The sequence below is a fragment of the Calonectris borealis genome, chromosome 7, assembly GCF_964195595.1.
Source record: "Calonectris borealis chromosome 7, bCalBor7.hap1.2, whole genome shotgun sequence".
In the NCBI taxonomy this organism is placed as follows: domain Eukaryota; kingdom Metazoa; phylum Chordata; class Aves; order Procellariiformes; family Procellariidae; genus Calonectris; species Calonectris borealis.
Window position 1 is genome coordinate 44128617 of NC_134318.1, and position 24687 is coordinate 44153303.

A 24687-nucleotide genomic window follows, 5' to 3' on the forward strand; every position below is an offset into this window, starting at 1 on the left:
TGACCGTTCTGGAAAAACTAAGTGAGTTTTTTTTAAGAGCAGTAAAAGGCCATTAAGAAGAGTCAGGGTCACCAACCTCAAACATTTGCAAGGCACCGATGAGCGTCCCCAGAATTTAAAAATTAAAAAGTGGTTTTGCTGTGTTCTCATGTGGGCTTGGAGCTTTGACTCGGTTTAGATGTTGAGATTTTAGTTCGTATGCGTGATGGCTGTAAAGCTTTCCTGAAGGCAGAGTTACCTGGGAGCTGGGATAGTCCCATAGTCCTGGGAGATGTAAGAGAAAAGCATTCGAGTGCAGGGAACGGGAGGTACCAGCGGTGGGACTAGTGACGAGGGGGCTCGCCTCCGTCGTTTAATGTTTCAGCAGCTGAAGGATCCGTCTGGCAGGCAGAGCGTGCCCGTCCCCGGCGCCCGGGGCTCCCTCCCGCCCAGCCGCCCCGCACAGGGCTCCCCTCCCAGGGCTGCGAGAGGCTGGAGCCGGTGGCCGGGGCTGCCCCCGGTGAGCTGCTTACCCGGCAGCCCAGTCCCCAGGTCCCCGGCAAAGCACCCCGGCACGCGGCGGCCCGGGCTCCCGCAGGCGGGCAGGGGCTGCGGTCTCCGCAGGGTGCGGACGCCTGTGTCGGCCTCCCCGGAGCTGCTGCGGTGGCTCACGCTGGGGTCGGCAGCTCCAGCTCCACGGCCTGCTGAACGCCGGGCAGAGCAGGTTCGCGTAAAGCCGCTTCCTATGGGGATGCACCTGCAGACATTTTAGGATTCCGTGTTGCACGGAGAACTACCGGCCTCGTTATCTTGGGAAGCTAAAATGGATTGAAGAGTTGATGCCCCAGCTGGGGCTGCAACGGCCCCCGCCTCGGCTCCGCTCCGGCGGCAGGGGCTGGCGGCTCGGTCCCACCTCTTGGCGAAACGTCCTCCCGCAGCAGCGAGGCGCGAGGGCGCTGCCGGCCTGGCCCTCTGCCGCGGAGCTGCCGAGAGGTGAAACGTTCTCTGGAGCTGCGACCCTGCCGCGGCTCTGAAAGACGAGCCGGCCTAAAAACCAGGAGCTGGTGGGATTCATTGACTAAATAATGTGCTTTTACGTGCCCTTTGAGTTTCTCTTCGGTGGGCTTGAGTCTCTCTTCCTTCTTCTCAGATATGAAGACTAGAAGTTAACTTCTCTTTTTGAGGCAGAAATTTTCACTACATGGTTTTGCTCTGGGTGCCAGGACTGAGGGGAAAAATACGGTGAGATGTTGAAATGATGAGCACTAGCAACAGCAATGCTGTTCTCCTCATGACTGTGTTTTGGGAGGGGTGAGCAGAGAGGGAGCTCCCCCCATGGCGCACACAGTACAGAAATAAGCTACTCTGCAGAAATCCCAGCCTGCGTTTTGCTGTTAAACTTCCCTGTTGCAGGGAGGGCGTTCCTCAGAGGGCTGAGGTGGGTTCTCGTTGCACCTCTGATTTTTTGGTGATATCTAAGCAACTGCACCAACGAACCCCTCTTACCAGAGGGCTGTAGATGGGACACAACAAAACATGGCGTGCTGGTGCTGGGGGTCAGTTAATTGCAGTCAGTCACCGAGCGAGCAGTCAGCCCGCTGGCAACTTGTGGCTGGTGGAAAATTGACACTTCCTCCAAAGAGGGTATTAGATAGAGAACTAAATTTAGATGCTGTTGCTTGGTGAGCGTGGTAAATGGATGGCTGTAAGCTGCTGCTCCACCTGCGCCCCCGGTTCCGGTTCCTCGCCGGGGCGGCTCTCGCACCACCAGCGGCGGGGAAACCCTGCTGGAAGTGATCCGTGGGTAACGAGAGCAAGAGGACATACGGAGTTTTCATAAATCACAGGTTTTTAAGTCATGGTTCCTGAAAAGAACAGTCGTCTTGAATAAATCACTACAAGAAACACTCTGGAAGCCTTCGTCTTCCCGGTGCAGGGCGGCTGCCGAGCCGTCCCAAATGTCAGGCTCGCACATGGTGATCGGTGGAGATTCATGGGCACCTCTGTGGGCAGCAGCTTCTGACTCGGGAAGGATGGCAACTTTGGGTTTTAGGGTGATTTTCCAGTAGCCTGGAAAATACCCTCATGGACGATATAGACATACCCGTAGTTTCAGGAGGTGAAAAACGAGGCTGTGGCAGCTGGCTGTCCACCAGGCCAGCCAGAAGCGTTACCTTAGTCCCAAAACTTTCGAGGATCCCAATCAGAAAACTTTGTTACCTCGAGCAAAATGTTCCTTGCCCTTCTGCTTGTTTTTGCCCCATTTGTTTTTCCCCTGCCTCCCCCAGCACACAAGTGCATGCATGCACACAGAGCATGCACGCACGCTGCCTCATCTGCGCAGGCGTTGTGGTGGCTGGCGCATCCCAAAACCCTGTCCCGGGAGAATAAGACCAGCGGAAGCTGATGCTGTAAGTCTGCCTGTGCGTGCCGTAGCTCTCCGGCACTCTCTCTCCTGCAGGGCAGACCGGTCTCTGCGCAGCCCCGGACCGAGGGCGCCTGGGAGACAAGCCGAAGCGCAGGCTGCCGCTCACTGGAAAGGCAGATCCCAGCTGGACTGGGTTTGGGGTTTGTAAATCAACCAGTAAGTCAGCTGAAGCATACAAAAGATCCGTTTTCACGACCAGGTCGTCTTCTATATTTTGCTTTCTGGACATGAGGGCCATGCTGTAGCTGGCAGCGCTGGGGGTGCAGTGGTGTGGCTCTCCTGTAGTAATTTATGTATTGCATCTCTAGCTGGAACGCCCCAAAATACTGATGTAACTGCGTTGTCTGATGGAGTCAGCGACTACAGGTGGTGTAGGTTAATGCAAAGGTGTCATATTTAAACAGAAAAGAAAATGTCCTCTTCCAACTCCTGCCCACCTCGGGATTGCCCTGATTGCAATTAGGTGGGGCATGCTGACGAGCTAGGCAGATTAGAGGCACATAAGCTTCTGGCAGGACATCCTTCATGATGTGCGTTGATTGGAAATCCTCTTGCTTTGGTATAATCTGGCTTTGCGAGCTCCCAAGGACTCCTCTGAGACCCACTGAAGGAGCTCTGCAAACAAGCGATGGGGATGGCCTAGGAATTTGTACCTGAGACTGTCCCAGGTGTTCCTGTGCAGTTTATTGGGGTTTGGTCTTTGCTTTACTTTAAAGATTTGTATTGGTTTTATCTTGCTGCAAGTACTTTATGCCCTTGCTCTTGGCAATCAGTGGAAAACAACTCAATAAATAGGCAGGCTCCGCAGGAAGTGGCCTCGATGATTCAGAGCAGCAGCTTTCACCCAGAGCCGGCAGCAGCAGTAAATCCGCTGCCTGCACCCGGCAGCGCTCCGGAGGGAGCGGGCAGGCAGAGCGCTTCTCAGCCACGCGTGTTTACTGTGGGCAGCCGGTGGGGTGAGACCGCCGTCGCTTGTGGCACTGCCCGTGCTGACACAGCGCAGAGGCGCCCGCCGCACGTTCTCTGCACGCCTGCCCCGCGCCGGGCTGCAGCTCCCAGTGCGCTGGTGGCACGCGTGTGCTCAGTGTGCCCGCGGCCTGTGCCCTGGGGCGGTGCACACCGCTGCTGCGCTGCAGGCAGCGTGCTTTAAGGTCTTTCTCCTGGTTTTGATCTTGCTTTGGCACTGACAGATGGGGCTGCCCTCGGGGGGGTGACTGACGCTGTTACCTGGCTGCTCTCAGCTGGAGCAGGCAGGGTGCGGGGAGCCGCAGAGCAGAGCCGGGCAGGAGCCACGAGGGCAGTTTTTCCCCTGGGCACACCAGCTCGGCGGCTCCGTGGGGCGGCCACCCCACGTCCCTTAGGCCGCGTCCCGGGGTGCTCAGCACATCCCGGGGCCGGTTAGCATCACCCTGCAGCCATCCCCGGAGCCGGTTAGCATCACCCTGCAGCCATCCCCGGGGCAGGTTAGCATCATCTTGCAGCCACGCATGCTCTCTGTACAGCAACCAGGGGCACAGCGCTTGCTAATGAGCTCTGGTAGCAGTGTTTAATGAGCACAGTTACTCTGCTGAACGTAGCCGAGAAATTAGCTATTCGTGTGTGGCAGTGTGACAAGAGGTTCCGAGGGACTTCACACGGTTTGCGGTACCGGCACTGCCGTGCGCTGGCTGCAGGGCCATCCCCCCCAAGCAGGAGGGTGGAGGAGGGCTGGGTTTTCTGATGCTCGCCTTGGGTTTGAACACTAGTGAAATGAGTGGGTTTTTCTGATCAGCTAGAGTTGCCCATCCATCGTGTGTCTGCGTGACACTCCCGTAGCTCTTTGGGCACACTTCTTGTCTCCTGCCAGTCCGAGCCCCTCAGGGGTGAAGGTTGGTGGGCAGCCCAGGACATCTGCGTGCTTTAAAACACCCCCTGAGGCGTGTGGGGCTACACGTGAGGACGGAGCGGCTGCACTCGTGCTCAGCCCGCGCGGCTCGGCTGCCTCGCAGCCATGCGGGGAGGCTCAGCTGAGTCACGCCAAGGTGCAGCACTGGGATCCGCCTGGGACCTCACCCCTCCCAAAGCAATCAGACCTCACCCTGATAGGGAGCAGAGTTCCTCTCCCTCTGGTTTAACCTCTTCAAGTACTGCAAAAGCGCAGACAGGTCTTGTCACCCTGATCTGAGTGAGGCCGAGCAAATTAAAGATGGGAAGGGGAAGGGGTGGTCGGCTGATGGAAGTCGAGCGGTGCCTGTGGGAATGGCGGATTGGGTGTCGTGGTTTAACCCGGCAGGCAGCTAAACGCCGCACAGCCGTTCACTCACTCCCCCCCAGTGGAATGGGGGAGAGAATCGGAAAAGAAGGTAAAACTCATGCGTTGAGATAAAGACAATTTAATAGGACAGAAAAGGAAGGAAAAATAATAATAATGATAAAAGAATACTCAAAACAAGTGATGTACAATGCAATTGCTCACCACTGGCTGACCAACGCCCAGCCAGTTCCCGAGCAGTGGTTGCACACCCGCCGGCCAACTCCCCCCAGTTTTTCTGTTCAGTATGACGTCATATGGTATGGAATATCCCTTTGGCCAGTTTGGGTCAGCTGTCCTGGCTGTGCCCCCTCCCAGGTTCTTGTGTACCTCCAGCCTCCTTGCTGGCAGGGCAGTATGAGAAGCTGAAAAGCCCTTGACTTGCAAATGCAAAGAGCATTTCCTTTATTAGCAAAGCTTGTGTTTGAAAAAGCCGTTTACACTTCCAGCACAACAAAATCTACTGACCACAGAGCTTTAAAAATGCATTTTAAACTCCGGACAGTCCACACAAACTACTTCTCCAGCTTGCTTTTCTTAATCATTTTATTTCATGTTTTATGTTCATACTAGATGATAGTGAAGAATATGGACACTGTCTGCGTCAAACCACTTCTCACACAAGCCCTGGCATGCATCAGCCCAAAGTTTCTTACCTGGCTAAAGGAGCTGAGGTAGTTTATGGCCTGAGGTGAAGAGAGGGAGAGAGATGTTTCTTTACACGAACATTTGACATTTTAATAACGAATTGACCAGTGCAGGTGTTAGTCTCCAACAGAAACCCTTGTCCTTCCTCTGTAGTACAAGTAACGTGAGACCAATGGAGCACAATCTGAGTCTGCTTCCAGCACTCACGCTTAACCCATCAAAACCAGATTATCATCTCCAAACAGTAGACAGTTTACTAGTGGTTTGTTTGTAAACAAAGTAAACTAGCGCATTTGAGTTAATACAGTGTTCAATAGAAATATACATCTAATACAGAAGAGGAAATCACGTTTAAAAATATGACAGTTATTTATGGCTAACATTTAAAAACATAGATTGTGTTTGACGTGAAATTCATTGATGAGTCATCTACATTAAATGCTTCCTTAAAGCAGTAGTCAAGAACATGTTATCTGCCAAGGTCTGTGCTTCTGCTTTGGACTTGACTGTGGAAATCTGTAAATCTTTGCTGCGATGTTTCCAAGGGGAGCAGTTATACTCTCTTCAGTTCTTTGAGCCAATAAAGGAGAATTTCATAAAGTTTAGGACCACGTGTAAGGATTGGTCTCTACTGGAGCTGAATCTGATGGGTGATGCATGCCTGGCAATTAATGCATTGTATGTCTATGTTATCCTCCCTATCAGCACTGATAAGCACATTTCTTAGGCTTAAAAAAAGGAATTGGAAACAACAAAAAAAGAAATTTCTATGCATCAGCAGCCCAACGATTTACTTTGAAAGAATCCAAGCAGTGGCTTATCATCTCCTTCGAAAGGAAAATGTTTTTCTTCTTCAAGCAAGCAATGGATCTCATAACTCCAGCTGCCCTCCCCAAAGGCAGCGCGCTGTTTCTGTGCTGGCTGGGGGTCTCGGGGCGGCCGCAGCAGCTGCCGGCATCGCCTGTGCTCCCCTCGCCAGGCCACGCCGCTGCTCCCCAGGTGGGGTCCCCGGGCCCCCGGGATTTACCCTCCACAAATGAAGCAGACTGTTGGAATAGGAAGCCCTTGTCTGCTTTTATTTATTTGCACTGTATTCTTACCTTGGGGCTGTCTCACAGCATTGTGTGTGCTTTGGGCTGACTCATTGTTGCATTTAAATAGACAAAGGAATTAAACGACATAGAACAAGGAGGAGGTGGAAACCCGTCCGGTGAGTGGCAGGGAGAGGACAGTGTTGTTGCTTGGACTTCAGCAGTTCGCTGACAGGGCAGGGTGACTTGCCAAGGTGATGAAAATGGGCATATGCTTGTTTTCCTTCTGTATGATGCATATCAAGAATTCAAGGATTTTTTTATTTTCCGCTGCTTTTCCCCCCGACCCCAGCTTGTTTTTTTCCATTAGATGTTGAGGTTTCATCTGTCCAGGAACTCAGTGTAGAGAAATATAAATAATTACGACAGGGGATGAAAGCTGAGTGATTGAAAGCAGAGGAGATTTATAGTCAGATTGTTTAAACGCTTTGCTTTTTTGTTAGCACCTATTATACTTCAGTGCCTTAAAACCATTTGGGGGGAGCGAGCATTTTGTGCAAGATTTGACAGCCCTAAAAGTGCAGTCCAGAGAGAAAACAACCTGCCTGTGTTCGAGGCTTTGCTCGATCTCCTCTCAGGAAAGGGGGGTGACAAGCCACCATTCCCAATACTTTTATTCTAAAAACCAGAAGGCAGAAGTAGGCTTTGCCATCTCATTTTTGCCCTTTGGCAATGAATAAACATTTTCTGTGTCTGGGCTGCTTCCTTCCAGCGGAGCAGTGGCGTCGGGGCCAGGACACTGGACGGACAGACAGCGGCAGCAGCAGGGCCAGGGGCCAGGATGCTGGACAGACAGACGGCAGCAGCAGCAGCAGGGCCGGGGGCCAGGACACTGGACAGACAGATGGCGGCAGCAGCAGGGCCAGGGGCCAGGGCACTGGACAGACGGACAGGGGCAGCAGCAAGTCCAGGGGCCAGGGCGTTGGACAGACAGACAGGGGCAGCAGCAAGTCCAGGGGCCAGGGCGTTGGACAGACAGACAGGGGCAGCAGCAAGGCCAGGGGCCAGGGTGTTGGACAGACGGACGGTGGCAGCAGCAAGTCCAGGGGCCAGGGCATTGGACAGACAGACAGGGGCAGCAGCAAGTCCAGGGGCCAGGGCACTGGACAGACGGACAGGGGCAGCAGCAAGGCCAGGGGCCAGGGTGTTGGACAGACGGACGGTGGCAGCAGCAGGGCCAGGGGCCAGGGCGCTGGACAGACGGACGCTGCCCCCCTGCTGCGGGTCCCCCTGTTTTGTGGCTTTGGCTGGGGGTCCCACTCCGGCTCAGGCTCTCTGAGCCCGAGTGGTTGCGTGGTGCTTGACGAGACACAAACCAAGCCCAGCCCTACCCTGGCGAGCTCGCTGCCCGCCGCAGGCAGGCCCTGCTTGTTCGGGAAGAGGATCGGCCCCGCGAGCAGCGGGATGCTGACGGCGCGTGTCCCCTGGGATCGGTGGGGAAAGAGGCGCCCGGGGCTCTGCACAGGCGTTCCCTCGGCACGCGCCGCATGGTGTTAGTGCAAGGAAAGGCTGTTTTCGGCCGTGTCGGACAGCTCCACGCGTGCACGTGTGTGCAGGCAGGACGCGGGGCCGTCCCACGGTGTGGTTCAGCACCCAAGAACCTGTGCTTCAGGCAGGGCCCGTGTTCCGTGCTGCCTGAGTTTGTACAGAATCCAGTGTATGGAGTGTCCAAGCCAAAAATAGCTTCATCCTTGCACTGTCCAGTGTCCCTGAAAATGCAGAAAGCTGTCCTGCCAAGGACACTTCCACTGCTCACCTCCTCCAACAGTTCACAGGCTCTCCAGCAGATTGGCTTGCTCCCCGTGGTGGTGGAGCTCACCTGCACCCCAACGTGCAGGGCTGGGCCCTCTCCGCTTGCAGCCCACCCTCATTTTACCGTGAACCCACTCCCAAAAGCGGCAAAAGCCCATTTGTACGTGCGATGGTTTGCTCTTGTGAGACACGTGCCTAATCCCATGGCTGCTTTTCTGGTACAGACCAAGGCTCTGGAGGGTTTTCCAGATGCCTAAAAGCAGGGCAGGATTGAGAGGGGAGGAGGAAGCTGTGAAGGGCTGGAGGCCGCACAGAGGGGCTGGAGGAGGTGGAGTGGATCTCCAGAGGGTGAGGGAGGGATGGAGGATGCTTTTTAGCAGCAGGAGGTCATTGCTCTGCGACACCATTCCCCGGGAAGTGCCAGCTCGTCTGCGCACACAGCAGCCGCTGCAGCTGGCGTGCACCCCTCTTCCCCCAAATACCCGTCACAAGCCTGCCTATGATTAGGAAAGAGAAACTAGGACAGAGAAAGCAATTACTTCTTAGAAATTGTCTTTCTTCCAAAACACATCCCCCATATTCATTCCCATATGCAGCAACTGAGTGTGTGTAATATGCAAAAACAGGTTTTGGGGTGGGTTTTTTCCCTCAGATGCTTTAAATGTGGTGTGGCGTTTCACCTCCCTCCAGATGCAACCTGAAACCATCCAAGCGGAGCGCTCTGAGTCCTGCACAGTATTATGCTCCCTGTATTTTGAGAGCTACGACATAAATGTTTGACAGCCTATGCCTGTACAAATTACCAGGCCTGGTCAACATTTTTCTTTCAAAACTTGTTGTTCAAACTCAGATCTCTGGCCTAAAAATGTTTTGCCCAAGGCCGCACGCCGGGGCACCACACACGCCCTGTGTCCAGCTCTGCAAGGTCTCAGGCAGAGGATGGTGGCTGAAGGACAGGGCTGACGGACGGACCCGAGGTAGCGGGAGCGTCTTGGGCTACTTGTCCCTGACACCGGTCCTATCTGCTGCTCTGGGGAATCCCATGCTTGGGCAGGCTGAGTGTTGATGGCCACCAAAGGGACAGTGGTGACCACCTGTCCCACCCCGTGCAGTGTGGAAGGGGTGCCGGGGCGTTGTGTGCACGGCGTCCCCAGGGACGCACACTGCAGAGTGCCTGGTTTCCTAAGGAGGTGAGACAACCTCCCTGCAGCCAGACTCTTCACTTCAAAACTCAATCTTTAGAGGTAAACCCACCGCTCTCCCTCACGCAGCATTTGTCACCCGCGTGTCGGGAATGACACCGTCAGTGACACAGCATCCAGGAAAGGCAGACACTGGTGCCACCCTGCTGGTCCCACTGCCACCACCGGTCATCGCAGCAAGGCTAACCCAGGCACAGCATGGCGGGGGGCACGACACAGTTGGAGAAGCCGTTGCCCTACAGGGAGTTAAAATCAGGTTTGGGAAACAAAAGGCTTTTTACTAAACCTCTCCTTTTCCGGGCTGCAATGGCCTAATTCAGGTTACAAACATTACTGTGAGAAATACAGGCAAAAATCTTGCCGGACCAGCTCTGGGGAGCAAGGGAGCGCTTGGGATTTTGCAGCAGCGACTGCTGGTTCAGGGTGAGTCAGGATGCAGAGCCAGCCCCGTGTGCGTGCACGTGTGTGTACATGTGTGTGCGGGTGTGCAGATGCGTGCGCAGCCCCGCGGGTCTGCGGGTGGTGTTGCAGCAGCAGCGAGGCCAGATGCTGTGGTCCCAGCTGCAGGTTCAGGGCAGGCTGTCACAAGGACGCTGGCACCTGGGTTTGGTAAAACGTCCTGATGGCAGAAAAAGAGCAAGGCATGGGCTGCGAGACCCCCTGAATTTGTGCCTCGGGGTACGCCTGATGCTGTTAGTGCCCCCATAAGGAAGCTGAGCACGAAGCAGCAGCACCCGTGAGAGCTTCGAGGTCCTCTCTGCCTCGGCAATTTAACGTTTCTGTGCTTGTTAGAGGAGCACTTCAAACGCAGGGTTGGGAAAGACCTCATTAATAAAGTATATAACTGACATATATGGCACAGAAAGTGTGCAGTGAAAAGGCCATTCAGAGCACTTGCCTATGCTTTACTACCGCCGGAGTCCTGAACTAATGCATAATAGCCCCTCTAAAAATACTGGCAGCATCTGACTGCCATCAGATGACTCCTTCGGCTGATGCGGAGAAGGGCGGTGGGGAAGCCTTCGGCCTCCAAAGACATGCATGGCTTTGTTTCCCAGGGCCAATCCTGTTTCTTTTTTGTTCATCTGAGGGTATTTCTGAAACCAGGGTAAGCTGTGGGGACACAGAAACCTAAAGCTTGGCTGTTACTTTTTGCACGGCCGGTTTCTTTTTCCATGGATGTGAGCTCCCCAAGGCAGATGCTTGTTTGTGATAAATTTTGTGGTTATTTTGTGTGTGTGTGTGTGTGCGCGCGCGTGTATGCTATACTTGTGATACTTAAATACCACATCCAGCTGGCAGAACTTCCACATGCCATTGCAAACCCTCCTAATGAGCACTAATGAAACAAGAGGAGACGGTTGGTTTGTTGGTGTAGGTTTTCTGGCTGGTGCTCAGAGCTCCGGGCAGGGACCGGGTGCTGCGATATTCAGTGACAGATTCTCTTTAAGTGCCACCGACAGCTTTTAGCTTCTGATGCCGATGGTCACTGAATGTCCCTGTGCCTCAACTGCTCCCTGCAAATTGGAAATGATATCAGGTGAGGGAGGGTGCCGGGCTCCACGCCCCTTCCACTGCAGAGGAGATACTGAAAAATGCTGGGTTTGAGCTTGCTGTGGATACTGTCCACAACAGGTGAGCTTAAAATGGGCTCCACCGAAACAGAAAATGCGTGTCACTGGTGAGCGAGACGTGCGGCAGCAGCTGAACTCCGCGTGCCCCCGCTGCAGCGGGGTGCTGGGCGTGCTGCACACGAGGGGCCAGCGGCGACGTGAGTGGGGCTGCCAGCTGCCTCCCCAAACCTGGCTCGGGCCCTGCGCATGGGAGGAACAGCATTGCCCGTGATTGCTCAGACCCTCGAAGGCGGCTCCGTCGGTCACTGGCAGGTGTTTCCCGCGGAGCAGGAGATAGAGGTTAGAAATTGCATCTGTGCAGGCACGACTGCAAGCATAAATGTCAGCTCTGGCAACTGCTTCCAGCACTGGGAATGTTTCTGGTGCCTAATGCAGCCCAAGTTCAAAGGCTATCATGGGAAAAATATTCCCACTGTAACAGGGATGAGCAAGCTGTGCCTCTGCGGCAGTGAAGGAATTAACTGCATTGTCTTTCCGTAAGAAGACAAAACAAGTTTTGCTCTCCAGACTAACGCTTGACATGTTGTTGTTACTGCTCACTCTCACTTAGACTCCCGTTCAGGAACCAGGTGCCAAAGGAAAAGCTTCCCTCGGTGTCTGTGGAGGTGGGCGCTGGCCCTGCCCCAGCGTCCCTGCTCCTGTCCCTGCGGCTGAGCAGGACGCTGTTACGCTCCCGGTCCCGAAATCGTATTATCTGACCGCAGTTGGCTGCATCAGTCAAGTGCTTGGCTGCTGCTTGGGGGGCTGTGGCAGAGGTGGAAAATACTTGGAACTCTTGAGCTCTCAAGAAGACCTGTGCTTCTGGCCGACGAGGAGCGATGGAGGCGCCCAGCCAGGGCGCCCGGCCCCACGGCCCCGGCGCAGCCAGCCCTCCGCCCTCGCTCTGCTCCGGCTGCCAGGCGTGGGTCTCCCACGCAGCGAGCAAAGGGCACAGCTGGGCAGGCCCTAACCTGCGAGTGGGCGCAGGGGGTGAGCCACGCATTTGGGACAAGGGGTCTGGCATTTATTCCCACAAGCTCCCCAGCAGCGTGGCACCAGCGGTCCCCAATGCCCGGGCCCATGAACTGCTACCATGTCCTGGAGACCCCGGCCGGGGAGCAGGGTGCCGGGGAGCATGGTGCACGAGCAACTGCACACGCGGTGCTGCGGGCACTTGCGTGACGGCAGCCGGGTCTCCCCTTCTGCACACATGGTGCTTTATTTCCCGAAGCAAGACAGCAGCAGCGGGAGGGTGGAGGAGGCCCTGAGTGCCCGCGGGGCACACGGGGGCCACGGGTCCTCCTCGCGCCTGGGCACAGCTCTCGGGGTTCGGGTCAAACAGCCGCCCCACACTCCGCGTTCTACGCCCGTGCAGCGCGTTTGCTTTCCCTGCCAGCAAACCCGAAGGGATGGAGATGAGAGCTGCTGTGTGTGATGGTGAAGCACGGCTGGAGAGCTCAGACGTGGCTTACCCACCCGTACCTCTGCATAATAGCCGGCTTAAAATCTTTTTTATTTCCTCTGCAAATTCTGCAGTCACTCACAGAAATGCCTATTTTGAAATAGTCTGTGGGAACTTGGAAAAGGCAAGTGGCTACCTTTTATTTACTTGTTTGTTTATTTATGGATAAGGTTTATTTGTCTCTTGGTTTTATCCCATGCCATAACCACCTTGTTTGTTGCCGTTTTCCATCAGGTGTTATATTTAGCCATGTGTATGCGATGGCCAAATACACTGTGGTTTTTATTTTCAGTGGTAGCAACAACTATTTCTAAATACTGCAGATCTGCTGAGATGTATGAGAGTATTGAAAGCTTAGGGGGAAAATTGCAGATCTTGATTTTTACTAGATAGTTTCCAGGTATATCTTGCTTAAAGCACATCGATTCGCAATGAAAGTTTCCCTTGAAGCCTGAAATTAAATCTCAAATTTCTCAGCTGTTGGGTGTGTGATCCAACCAGCAGTGTTGGCGAAAACACTATAGTTCAAAGGACACAGTTTCAAAGGACATCAAAAGAAGGATTTTTCTAGCCATAAAAGCCAGAGTAACCATCACGCTCAGCAGTGCAGGGAATGTGAGGCTGGAGTGTTTGCTTTCCTTACGATTAATTTTCTACAATGGTGATATGTGTAAACAAATGTAAAAGGCACCTGGTCCCATATGCTAAGTGTACGTGATCGTCCCCCCATGCTCCGTTTAGCGCATGCATGTTTGTACATGCTCAGCGTGGGAGCCTCTTAGTGCCAAGTTACGAATATACGTAAAATTTAAGAATGATCCAAAAATAATGGACAGTTGGTACTTTTGAGCCTTGAACCTGCTCACCCACACATGACACCCTGGCTGTGTTGAAGAGTTTGTGGATGGTGCTTGCCCCGCTGTGGACCCTCCTGCCCAGGCAGCAACTTGGTTCCTGAGGCAGGAACAGCCCGGGCAGCGCAGAGCGAGCCGTGCCCTGGAGCGTGGCCCCCCGTACCGCACGGCTGTGCCACTGCAGCCCTCTGTACGGCACGGCTGTGCCAGTGAGGCCCCCCGTACCGCACGGCTGTGCCAGTGTGGCCCCCCGTACCGCACGGCTGTGCCACTGCAGCCCTCTGTACGGCACGGCTGTGCCAGTGAGGCCCCCCGTACCGCACGGCTGTGCCAGTGAGGCCCCCCGTACCGCACATCTGTGCCAGTGCGGCCCTCTGTACCGCACGGCTGTGCCAGTCCAGCCCTCTGTACGGCACGGCTGTGCCAGTGAGGCCCCCCGTACCACACAGCTGTGCCAGCAAGGCCCCCCCATACTGCACGGCTTTGCCAGCACAGCCCCCCCGTACCATGCGGCTGTGCCAGCGTGGCCGCCTGCCGTGCACCGCGATCGGCTGGTCCCAAGCCCTCCGCCTTGTCCAACCTTCCTCCTCCGCCGCCCCGGTGCAGGCGTGCAGAGCACAGTGGGGAGCGGCGATCTGGCCGAGTGATGGCCAAGGAGCTTCCTCACTGCTGCAGCTCCCTCAGGGGCCATTGCTTTTTAGGCTTTCTCCTTCCTCCTGTTCGGAGTAGAGCGGCAGTCGAAGGTGCCGCACTGTGTCCCTCATCTCGAGGATCCCGGCAGAGGTCAGCTCTGGTCTCCTTTCGAGGGAGTCTCCAGGACAGTTCTCTCCTTCCAGCTCTCTGGATCTCAGGTCTTCACCTTGGCATTGCTCCTCGGGCTGGAGTTCGCCTCAAACTTCACCACCATCGGCCTCACAATTTCAATACAAGACCCACGCTCAAAGCCCGCTCCGGGCACCACTGCTCTCGCTTGCGGCCAGAATAGTCACCGTGATTTGGGTTTTTTTGGGTGGTTTTTGTTTGGTGTTTTTTTCTAGTGATACCTAAAGTACTTGTGCTGTCAGACATTCGTTGATGATAGATCCCAAGGGCAGGTTTTATTATTGGGCTGTAAATGCAATATAGGCAAAGAAAGTGCTTCGTGTCAGTGAAGTCAGCGTGCCGTTGCTCTGCCAAGGGGGGCAATTACACCATGATACCGCCACTGAAGAGGATTAAACATAACAGAGGTGAATTTCTCATATATCTGAATGTGTTTGATACTCCAGCTTTCACTGCAAAGATAAAATGAACAGAATTTTCCACCTGGCTGGTGGTCTTGATAATTATTTTTATTCACATATTCTGCATTAGATGTGGAAAATAGAACTGTATTTTCTTTGTGGTCTATTGATTTCCAAGGACGAACCAATTGAATTAAAAGATCAAAACAAGCTAAGAAAGTATAATGTGGTTCTAAGTAGATTTTTTGAATGAGTCTTTTAAAGGGTTGCACTGGAGATCCATGTAATTTTCCAAGGTTTTAAGTTACTCTTCTTTCTCAGTTAAATTTAATGGTTAAAATTGAAGAGTTTTTCTATGATCCAGTAATGATAATAATTAACAGCAGTATTTATCAAGAGGCCAAGTACAAATGGAAAGGTTGGTACATTTAGAACCAATAGAAGAAATGTTCTTCTCGCAGAGCGTTGTATCTCTCTGGAATTCACTTATGCAGAAGATTTAAACAAATAGGTTGGCTAGAATAAAAAGAAAAAATTTGGCTGGATCATTTTGTGTCCATTTATAACATCTGCAGCTATGCAAGGTCTGGCCAATTATATCTGAGTTATCAAATACCCTGTGCCAGGGCAAAGGAGGCTGCACAGTCAGCTGGCAGCATCGCGCCTTGTTTGGGGCCGGTCCCTGCGGCACAGGGTACCGGTGCCGGTTTGCTCTTCGATAGCCACCCCACTGCTGGTTTATGACAGGGAAATTCCTGCAAGGGAATGAAGGATTCCCAGGAGAACTGAGTATCAGTGCAAAATTTTCGGAAGCCCCCAGTCATCCTGGAGTGAAATCTCGCTGCCCTGGCAGTGCTGGCGCATCAGCAGCTCGCCGGGCGCCTGCAGGAGCGGTGCCGCTCCTCCCGAGTGAAGTGGGAGACTTCATCCACCCTTCCCTCTTCAGAGGCGTTTGGACGGGAATAACAGAGCAGTCGGGCGAGCATTTCCTTCAGCCGGAACAAGCACATTTACCCAGGCTGGCTTCTGCAATTTCCCCATTTTATCTTGATTGCAGGCCCCAGAGCTTTGGTGTTATCAGCTAGGAGGTGAGCTCAAATACCAAGAGTTGTAAGAGAAGGAAATAATAATAATAATAATAATAATAATAATAATAATAATAATAATAATAATAATAATGCTAACGATCTTTTTCTTACTGCAAAGTGAAAAATAGAAGTTTTTCATAATGAAGGTGAATTGGAGCTCATTGAAAACTTTTTTCCTGTGAAAGATGAGGTTGGGGCTTTTTGGAAAACTGCAGTTTCACTTAAATGCATTTTTGTGATTTTTTTTTTTTAATTCATTGCAATGGATGGGATGAGAGCAGCATGGGCAGGAGGTGGGAGCAGCACGGGCAGGGGAGCTCAGGCCGACGGGTCGACTCCTCTCACTCAGGCAGCTCAGATCGCAGGCTCACTTGGAAAATGCAGCCGATCCTTGGTGAAAGCATAGGTTAAAGACCATGGAAAACAGTTGGGATGCTTTTGGATGTGAGTGAAATGAGAAAAAGGGAAAAAAACCCAACTTGGTTATCCTCTGCACCCGACCGGAGGAAACATCCTCCTCCCTCCCTCCTGAACCTGCTCCTGTGCTGGGCACGGTTATTTTCTCTTACTCGGGAAGTAGCTGGAGTCTAAATGGTACTTTCCCAACAGAGGAAAGGATGGCGTATTATACTTTTAGTGAAGTCATTGTTTTTGTTACAAAAAAAGAATGAATTTGCTCTTGTTTTTGTCTGCAGTCCATCCTATTCCCTGTGCAGCTATAAAAATTTCCAACTTGTATATAGGAAATGACAGCTTGGCATGTCCAAAACTCTGTGACACATCAAACCACCTTTTGGGAAAGGAGGCTGAGGTGAAACCAGAGCAAATGTACTTTTCTGGTCCATGGTCCTGCTGCTGTTCTAACCAAGCGTGGAAACGGACGTCCCGGAGGAGAGGAACTCACTGCGGGTGTACACCGCGGCACCGGTGCAGGGCGGCGCTGGCGGGGGGGCACCCGTGGGCGTGCTGGCAAAACACAAGGCAAAGCTACTGGACCAAAGTATTTCTGAGACTAAAGCAGAGATGTTAAGCTGCAGAATTGCTTTAGTGAGTGTTCCTACCCCAAGCAAACGAGGTTGCTAGCTTTGTATTGCCTCTTTGCAGCGTCCCAGCTGTCGTCACTCATTTCTCCCGTTTTTCTCCAAGCGGCATTGCCTTTCCCTTGGTGAGTGACACTGATGCTCAGCCGTGGCTGGGCTCCAACAACTTGAGGCTGTTCCTGATGCCGGGGCGGAGGTTGGGAGCCGGGTAGGCGATCCTTAGGGAACCGGCTTCCTATTTCTGTTGGAAATGCCTTCCCAGCAGTCAGTGAATTGCGGCAGGGCTCGCTCAGGGCTCGGCCCGCGCAGGCACGAGGCCGGGCTGCAGCTGCAGGAGGGAAGCCCGTCCGCCCTGCAGCTCCAAGGGATGCAGCGGGAGCCGGGTCCCCAGCATGGCGCAGCGCGGGGCCGGCTGGGCCAGCAGGACCGGGAGCAGGGGCTGCTGCAGCCCGGGGCCTGTGACCCGCCGCCGCAGCCCGGCCCCTCCACGGCCCCGGGGCGAGACCAGCACAGCTGCCCATGGACGGCAAACCCGGAGTTAAGGATTTCCAGGCTGCTCTTAGATTCATTTGGGGTTTTCTTCTCCTTTGGCTGCCTTTTGCCCGCTCAGCCCCCGCGCTTGCCCACGACCGCCCTCCCATGCCAGGGCAGAAGGGGCTGAAGGTGAGGCGGCCTGGGAGGTCCCTGGCACCTCAGGAGCCCCGGCGGGGAAGGGTTCGTGAGCACAGCCTCGTCACCTCAAAGGAGACGCTCGCTTTTAAAGACAGCAATTTAAGAGGAGGGTGTTTGAAGGGGCATCTCACAACCCTGTCAGCTCTTTGGCTTCTTGGGTTTTTCTAGCACCGCGCTGTTACTATCCGGTGTGATGGGTGAGAGACACCCAGGAGACACCTGGGGAAGTTCCAGCTCACATATCGTTTGGAGAAATTTTGGTAAATAAAAGGCAGGCTTGGGAATTCAGCAACCTCTCCAGCGTGGCTGGCGGCTAGCTCAGCCCTGCCCTCCCTGCCGGGCTGAACAGCACTAAACTCATCCAGCCACCTGCACTCCCGGCCCGGGGTGACGTCCCAGGCACACCTCCTCGCGCTGCAACTGCTGCAGACTGGGGCGAGTGTCATGAAACTTCCTAAATTAAACACACTTTGGGCTTCAAACGGTGAAACGCTCCTTGTGCCACCAGCCAGGAGCTCTGCCCTGCGCTCCTGGTGCTCAGCGACTGCGGAGGGGACGGAGCGTGGAAGTCCCTGGCAGGGTCCCCAGTGCCCTGGTGCTGCTGCTGCCTTTGGCCCGTTGCACAGATGGACCCTGCACCCAGCGCCCGGCCCGCTGCCACCCACCCTCAGCACAAGCCTGCGGGTGCTGAGATTCATTTTGGGCCTTCAGATTTATGCTGGGAGTGTCCTGCGATGTTTCCAATTTGCAGGATTTCTTGTGTAATTATTTTCTTAGCCACCCCTTGCTGTTAACAGTTTTTCTTATGAGTCACTAAATAATGTGTAATTTATACAGCTGTATTTTGTGTTTGGAATAAGCATTCAGCTTAGCAAGCATGGCAAAGGAAGTTTAGGATTTTTGTAAAAATCGGTCTCAAAGCCCATTAAAAGCAACAGAGATGATACTGCTGTAAAATAAGCAGAAATGAATGTGACCTTTTTGTAATTAACTACACAGTGCTATGCAGGTGAACCTCCTGCTCTGGAAAAGTTTTCATTCCCTATTAAATTCAGTGTGACTTTCCAGTAAGCATCATCCCCTTGTCCTCCTGCATTTTAGATTATAAGCAACTCCAGCATCTACAGAATTGGCACTGCTGGCAGAGTGTGGTTAAACTAAAACAACCAGGCATTCAACAGACAGCTCGGTCGTTTCCAGCAGGTTGCGGCAGCGCCTCTGAACTCACACCGTTTTTGGACCACCCTGCCAACAGCACCTTTCTACCCCCTGATTTAAATTAGGCGGCCCTAATTTAAACTTTGAAAACTCACATCATAAAAGAAGAGGTAAAGTTTATGTCCTCACACCTCTGGCTGGAAATAATGGTGCTGCCATCAACTGCTGTGCAGTAGATGAATTAGTCTGGAAATTCACTGCCGTGCCTCGGGGGTGCTGCTGCAAGAACTGCTGGCCATCCCCATGGTGAGTGGCCGTTGGCCAGCGCTCCGTCGTGCCGGCGGCAGCGGTGGGGACCAGCCTGCCCGTGTGCCCACCCCGGCTGGGAGGAGGAGAGGCAGCGGCTGGTGCTGAGGACCTGGGCGAGGGTGCAAACCCGCGCAAGCGAAGGGTGGAAACAAGCAGCGGGCCCAGGGAAAGTGGCTCGAGATGACTTTTGGGAACAGTCAGGAGTGATGTACAGTCAGCGTTCATGCTGTGCTGAGGACCACCAGATCTCTCTTGGGGTGTGCATGGCCACCTCCTCCCAATAAAAGCCGGCAGCCACCGGGGCTGACCGGGCGGTCCTGGAGGGCGCGAGTCCAGGGGAAAAGTCCAGTTTAAAACTCCAGTTTAAATCTATGGCTGTCGCAGGCATTTGTGCAAGGCTAAAATGTGTCCCAGCAGCTTTCAGACCATGGCAGCCACTGCAGCTCCCAGAAGTCATTAACCACTGCTCCAAGGACCCTGCAACCTGCCAAAATACATACCAAGGGAAAAACTGCAGCGGGTGGAAGGGCTGGAGGCCGCAGCCTGGCACGCAGGGCTGCCAGGTCTCGCCGGCTGACGAAGCATTGGTGCCACAGCTTTCCCCCAGCTGGCGGCTGGCACGTCCGCGTGCCGCTCTGCAGAGCAGCCTCTGCCCGGCGAGGGGCCCGGCGGCGGGCGGCGCGGGGCTGGGGCAGGGGCCGGGCATCCCCAGCTGGCCACAACCCTGTGCCTTCAGTGCCCAAACGCACGGGGGTGTCTCGTCAGCAGGCCAGCTTTTGAAGCAGCAGTAGCTTTTAAAATGGATTGGATAAAATCCGAGGGTATAAAACACTGCAGAAAACTGTGGAAAATGGGCTCGTTCTGACTTAGAAAATGGAACCAGATTTGATGTTTTTTACTGCTTTGTGCCATGGCCAGCTGGGGAAAGAGCAACCGTAGAGCTGCTCCAGCATCCTCCTTGGCTCCTGTGCAGAATTAATACAGTAATGAGTCGCTTGGCCTCGCTTCTGTCATCAGATAGGCCCCAGGGCTTTTTTTTGTCTTTCCTGTGGCTATGATGAGAGCTTTAGTTGGTGCTAAAATTCAGGTTTTGGACTACATCTGAAATCTTCTGGCAGTCCCCGGAGTCACAGTATATTTAGGCAAAATTTGTTGGAAAATTGTGAAAAGACCCAACAACAAGTAGCTGGACTACTATGTCCATAGCAAGAGGCAGATGTTTGTTAGCAGGGAAATAGTCTTATACAGCTCTACTATATCCACTTTTTTAATAATTTATTATATAATTAAGTTGCGGTTTCCACTGGAGACTCATCTGGCCAACACTTTGCTGTGTACTGCAGGCTGGCTTTTTTGTACAACGGTGGGATCCTGGGGGTCTAAACTTGGATTTCTTTGAAGTTGGGGAGTCCAAAAAATGTTCACAGGCCACGTAGAAACTGCAGGACTGACTCAGTGCTCAGGAGATTTAATCCAAGGGTTGGCTCTGCACTCTTCACGAGTACTTGGTTTCTTCCTGACTTCCTTCCTCCTCTTCCAATCACTAAAGTAAAATATTTTGAACGTAGAAAAGATGTTCCAGCTCACCTCATCTCATTGATGTTCTCATTTATAGGTACAGAGAACAAGACAACTACACAGAAGGGTCCCAAAGCTCCATTTCTTTGCAATAAAAATAGATTTTAGGGGACTCACTCTTTAAAGTTGTTTTTCATAGCTATAAAAAGAATATGGAAATGTTTCCCTTTGGTATGTCTACATCCTTCCCACTAAATAAGTGATTTCCTTTTCTCTTTGCTGATTAGGAAGTTCTCCTCTGAAGGTTCAGCTTTGATGTCTCAGGAAAAGAAAAATCAAATTAGCAAATCTGCAGGAAAGAATTAGCACAGCCCTGTTCCCTGGGCCTGAAATTCAGGGATTAACCCTCTGGCGTGATTCAAGCTGGCTTCAAGTGGGCTGAGAAAATGGGAACGCAGTCAGCTTATTTTCAGTTAGAACGGCGTTCCCTGCCGGGAGCTCCTGACGAGCAGAACAAACCCGGCCATCAGGACGGGTGCTGCAGGCAGCGTTTTGGGAAGCTTGGAGAGTGTCGTACGCCGCTACTGCTGCTGGGGACAGGCACGGGGCATCCCGCCATCCCCCACGGCTGGCCCCGGCCCCGCACCACCCTGGGCCCTGCTGGCGCGGGGGTACGCCAGGGAGCCGCTGCGGGGGCGGTGCCGTGCTGCGGCGTGCCGTGCTGTGCCATGCCATGCCATGCTGTGCCGTGCTGTGCCGTGCTGTGCTGTGCCATGCCGTGCCGTGCCACGCTGTGCCATGCCACGCCATGCCATGCCGTGCCATGCCGTGCCGTGCCACGCCGTGCCATGCCATGCCATGCCATGCCGTGCCATGCTGTGCCGTGCAATGCCATGCTCTGCCGTGCCGTGCCACGCCGTGCCATGCCATGCCGTGCCGTGCTGTGCCATGGGGTTGCCTGGGGCTACCTGGGGCTGCCCAGGGCTGCCCTCCCCACAGCCCCCTGCTTGGCAGACCCCACTCTGTTGCAGCAGCTGGCCCCAGCTGGGCCTCTTCGATGCAAAACTGGGGATAAAATAAAAACCCTGAACTCCAAAGTCTCAGGGCACAGAAGCTGAGGGAAACCCCTGGTTGAGATGTATTTGCTGTGTATTCCTTCCCCCTGGGAAACTCAGTTGGATTAGTTCTACTTAACGCGTTTAGGGTTGTTCAAAGTTAATGTGACACAGAGCTGTGCTCTATGTTTTACTTTCTGCCTCATTCTGAATAAATACCTTTGTTCCTGCTAGCCTGGCCAAATAAGTGGCCCGAGCATCCTCCCTCTAGTCCCTGCCGACGGCAGATTAAAGCCCTTCTGCCCCGGTGAGTCACACGGCAGCAATCCTCTGCAGGCTGGGGCAGGACGTCCAGTTTTTAGGGCAGAAACAAAATTCCCACTCAGCATTTATGTGAAACCAGAAACGCCCTCGACAGCCGCGACCCCGGCTGGTGTCCAGGGGTGGCTGCAGTGCCCATGTCCCCATCCCCGTCCCCAACCATGCCGCAAGGACCAGCTCCCCATCCTTGTCCCCGTCCCCGTGGGCTGGCAGGGACAGCGGGAGCCTGCCAGCCTTTCCGGGCCCAGGCAAGGGCAACGCGTTCAAGGTCTATGGCTGAGTGCTATTTTTCCATTTCCTTTCGTTAAGCAAAACCTCTGTCTTGTTTATCTGAGCTATAAATAGTTTCCTCCATGTCTGCGTTTGCTCTTTCTGTGGTCAGTAACAGGCAGTGTTGGGGTTTGGGGGTGGGGTTTTTAAACCTAGTGGGTTTTTTGCCTATTGCTTGTGTCAGAACGGAGTGAAAAAAGCAGATTAAACAAGGAGAGATTAAAGTGAGAGACGTATAAATGGGTCTAAAAAAAAACCCTGGGCTCCTTAAGACAACACGGGTCTGTTGCACATAGTGCAGCTCAGTGCCTTTAAAAGTAACGAGTCCTTTGATTTCTGTTGATGATAGAAGGAACATGTATAAATCCTCTGATGAAAGCAGAGTTCAGCTCTGTGCGTGTGTGTGTAGGGCTGGGGAAGGGGGTGAATAAGCTGTTTCAGTGGCATTTACCAGTTGTGACTGAGCTCGTTTCCAGGCCGCTCACAGAGCACAGAAGATTTATTAGGACTATCTCCGAGTTCAGTTGCACTAACTTTATTTAAACCACCAGTAACACACACACAGAGAAAAATTAATTTTTACCGTCTCAGCGCACATTTTCCCAGCACCAGCCCTGCGCTCGAGCCATGCCGGCCCTGCGCGCAGCCAGGAGCTCGCAGGAGGCGAGCGAGCCCTCGCGCCGGGTGCCTCAGCTGCCGAGCGGAGCAGGTCCGGCGTGCGTGTGCCAAAATCCACTGCCAAACGCGGCGCGACGCTGTGCTCAGAAACTGCTTTACTGAGAAGCCCGCTCTGCCCCCGGCGCGGCGCTGGGGCTGGTGCAGGCAGAGCCGTCACGCTGCGGCATGGTGCCTTACCAGAGCCGCCAGCTCCCCGTGCTCTTCCAGCGACGGCTGCCTCAGCCCCCACCACACCTCGCCTGAGCTAGGGGGTCAGGAAAGCAATGGCAGACACCGACTCTGTCACCCGTTTTGCAGCAGTTCGTCGCGGCCGGAGCAGGGAGAAGCTGCCCCTGCAATGGCACGTATAACCTTGGGCTCCAGACCATTTTGGAGACCTTGCTTAACCCCCCTCTGAGGCAGCCCCGGGGTGGCCATTTGGTCGGAAGGTGTGAGATAACAACTGAGATGGGGATCAGGAACAGCAGCTGAGCAAAAGATGGGGTGGGGCTCCCTGCTTTCCTCCCTACCTGGTGCACGCTGCTTCTCTTAATAGAGAGCAAAAAGGCTCATACCTTTGCATTTTCTTGTTTCCCCCTCTCAGTGTGCAAAAGTGCACACAAAAAAATTGGAAAAGCGCAAAGTATGTGACTATAATATCCGTAATATTGCCAGACGCAGTATCCCTCCGTGCGCAGCGTAGGCACTTGGGGAGGTGTGCAGATGTCTGCACACCCGGACGGGCGCCGGGTGAGCTCCCAGGCGCATGGAGGGCAGGGGCAGGACTGCCACCTTTGCCAAAATGATTTTAACCTGGTGGTTGTTTCTTAAATAGCACTCTGTCTTTGTCATGGTGACACAAAGCCTGGTTCCTTCAGCGTGGGGTGCTGCATGGCTGCGGGGCAGCGTCGTGTACTGCAGCCTGCCGCAGCCGCCGGCGTCCCCCAGAGGCCTCCGCAGGGCAGGGACCCTCGCACTGGCCTGCGACGCTGCTGGCCCGTCAGCTGCAGGGCTCGCTGTGCACCCAGACACACGGGCTTAGGGAGGACGCTGGTCACCGCCTGTTCTGCAGCGCAAAATTCAAAACTGCTTTTAACCCCCTCTCATGCAGGAGATGCAGGAGTGATGCAAAACCCCTATGGGCGGGGGGTTTGGGAGCTGGTGCCCGTAAGAAATACGGGTGTTGTGGCTTTCATGGTTTCTGATCTGCGTGTCCTGCCTTCCTGGCCAGGGAGGCCGGGGCTGAGGCAGGACCTCGTGCTGGGGATGCCACCGCCGGTGCCCTGCCCGGCTCCAGCCTGGGGACACGGGCTGCTCGTGGCACAGCGGGAGAGGATGCTCCGCTCCAAGGGCTGTCTGCGCTTGCCTCTGAGCACCTGGAAGGGCTTGGACAGCGTGAATACCATCGCAAAGATGGAGCCGGAGCCACTGGGGGGTCATTGTGCAAGACCTGCGCGGGGAGGAAATGGAAAATCACAGATCAGGGGAGACTAAAGCTGATTTCTGAACAGGGAGGTCATGCCTGAATAACACAGAGGAATTTTTGCTGATGCTCTGCTGCTTATGCAGCCCGGCAGGGCGGGGGGAGCCGCGCAGACAGGCCCGGCGTGCCGTAATTAGAGTGTGTGTAATTTCCTATCAGAGGCATTAGCAATACGTAAGGTGTGGAGTAATGGAAAATGTGGAAAGCTGGCACACTGGCTTGAAAACTAGCTAAACGAGAAATAACCTTGTGCTTGTGTAGGTGTATAATTGAGAAGTGTCAATTATATACAGTTGGTGCATAAAAGGATTACTGTGCTACAGAAAAGACTTCTTTGTCTGCAAAAATTACTAGTTGATAATGGAGATATTCCCCTCCCTCCTCTATTGTGTAAACAGTATTGGTTTATTTGCATTGCCTTCTCTCTTGTGAAAATAGAAATGCATTTGCTCGGCATGTGTGTCCCCGCGCTGCCAGGACTTTAACTGCTTCGCTGCTGGCACCTCGCTGCTTCTGCTTCTGGAAGTCAAAAACTTTTTGCAAATCCCAGTAGCAGAAAGAAGGAGAAAACCAA

At 53.8% G+C, this 24687-nt stretch overlaps 1 protein-coding gene across 2 annotated transcripts in view; it reads left to right on the forward strand.

The window, feature by feature from the left end:
• The window catches only part of PWWP2B (PWWP domain containing 2B), a 65626-nt gene that overhangs the window by 37672 nt on the left and 3267 nt on the right, over nucleotides 1-24687 (forward strand). The gene's annotated exons all lie outside the window — the stretch shown is intronic.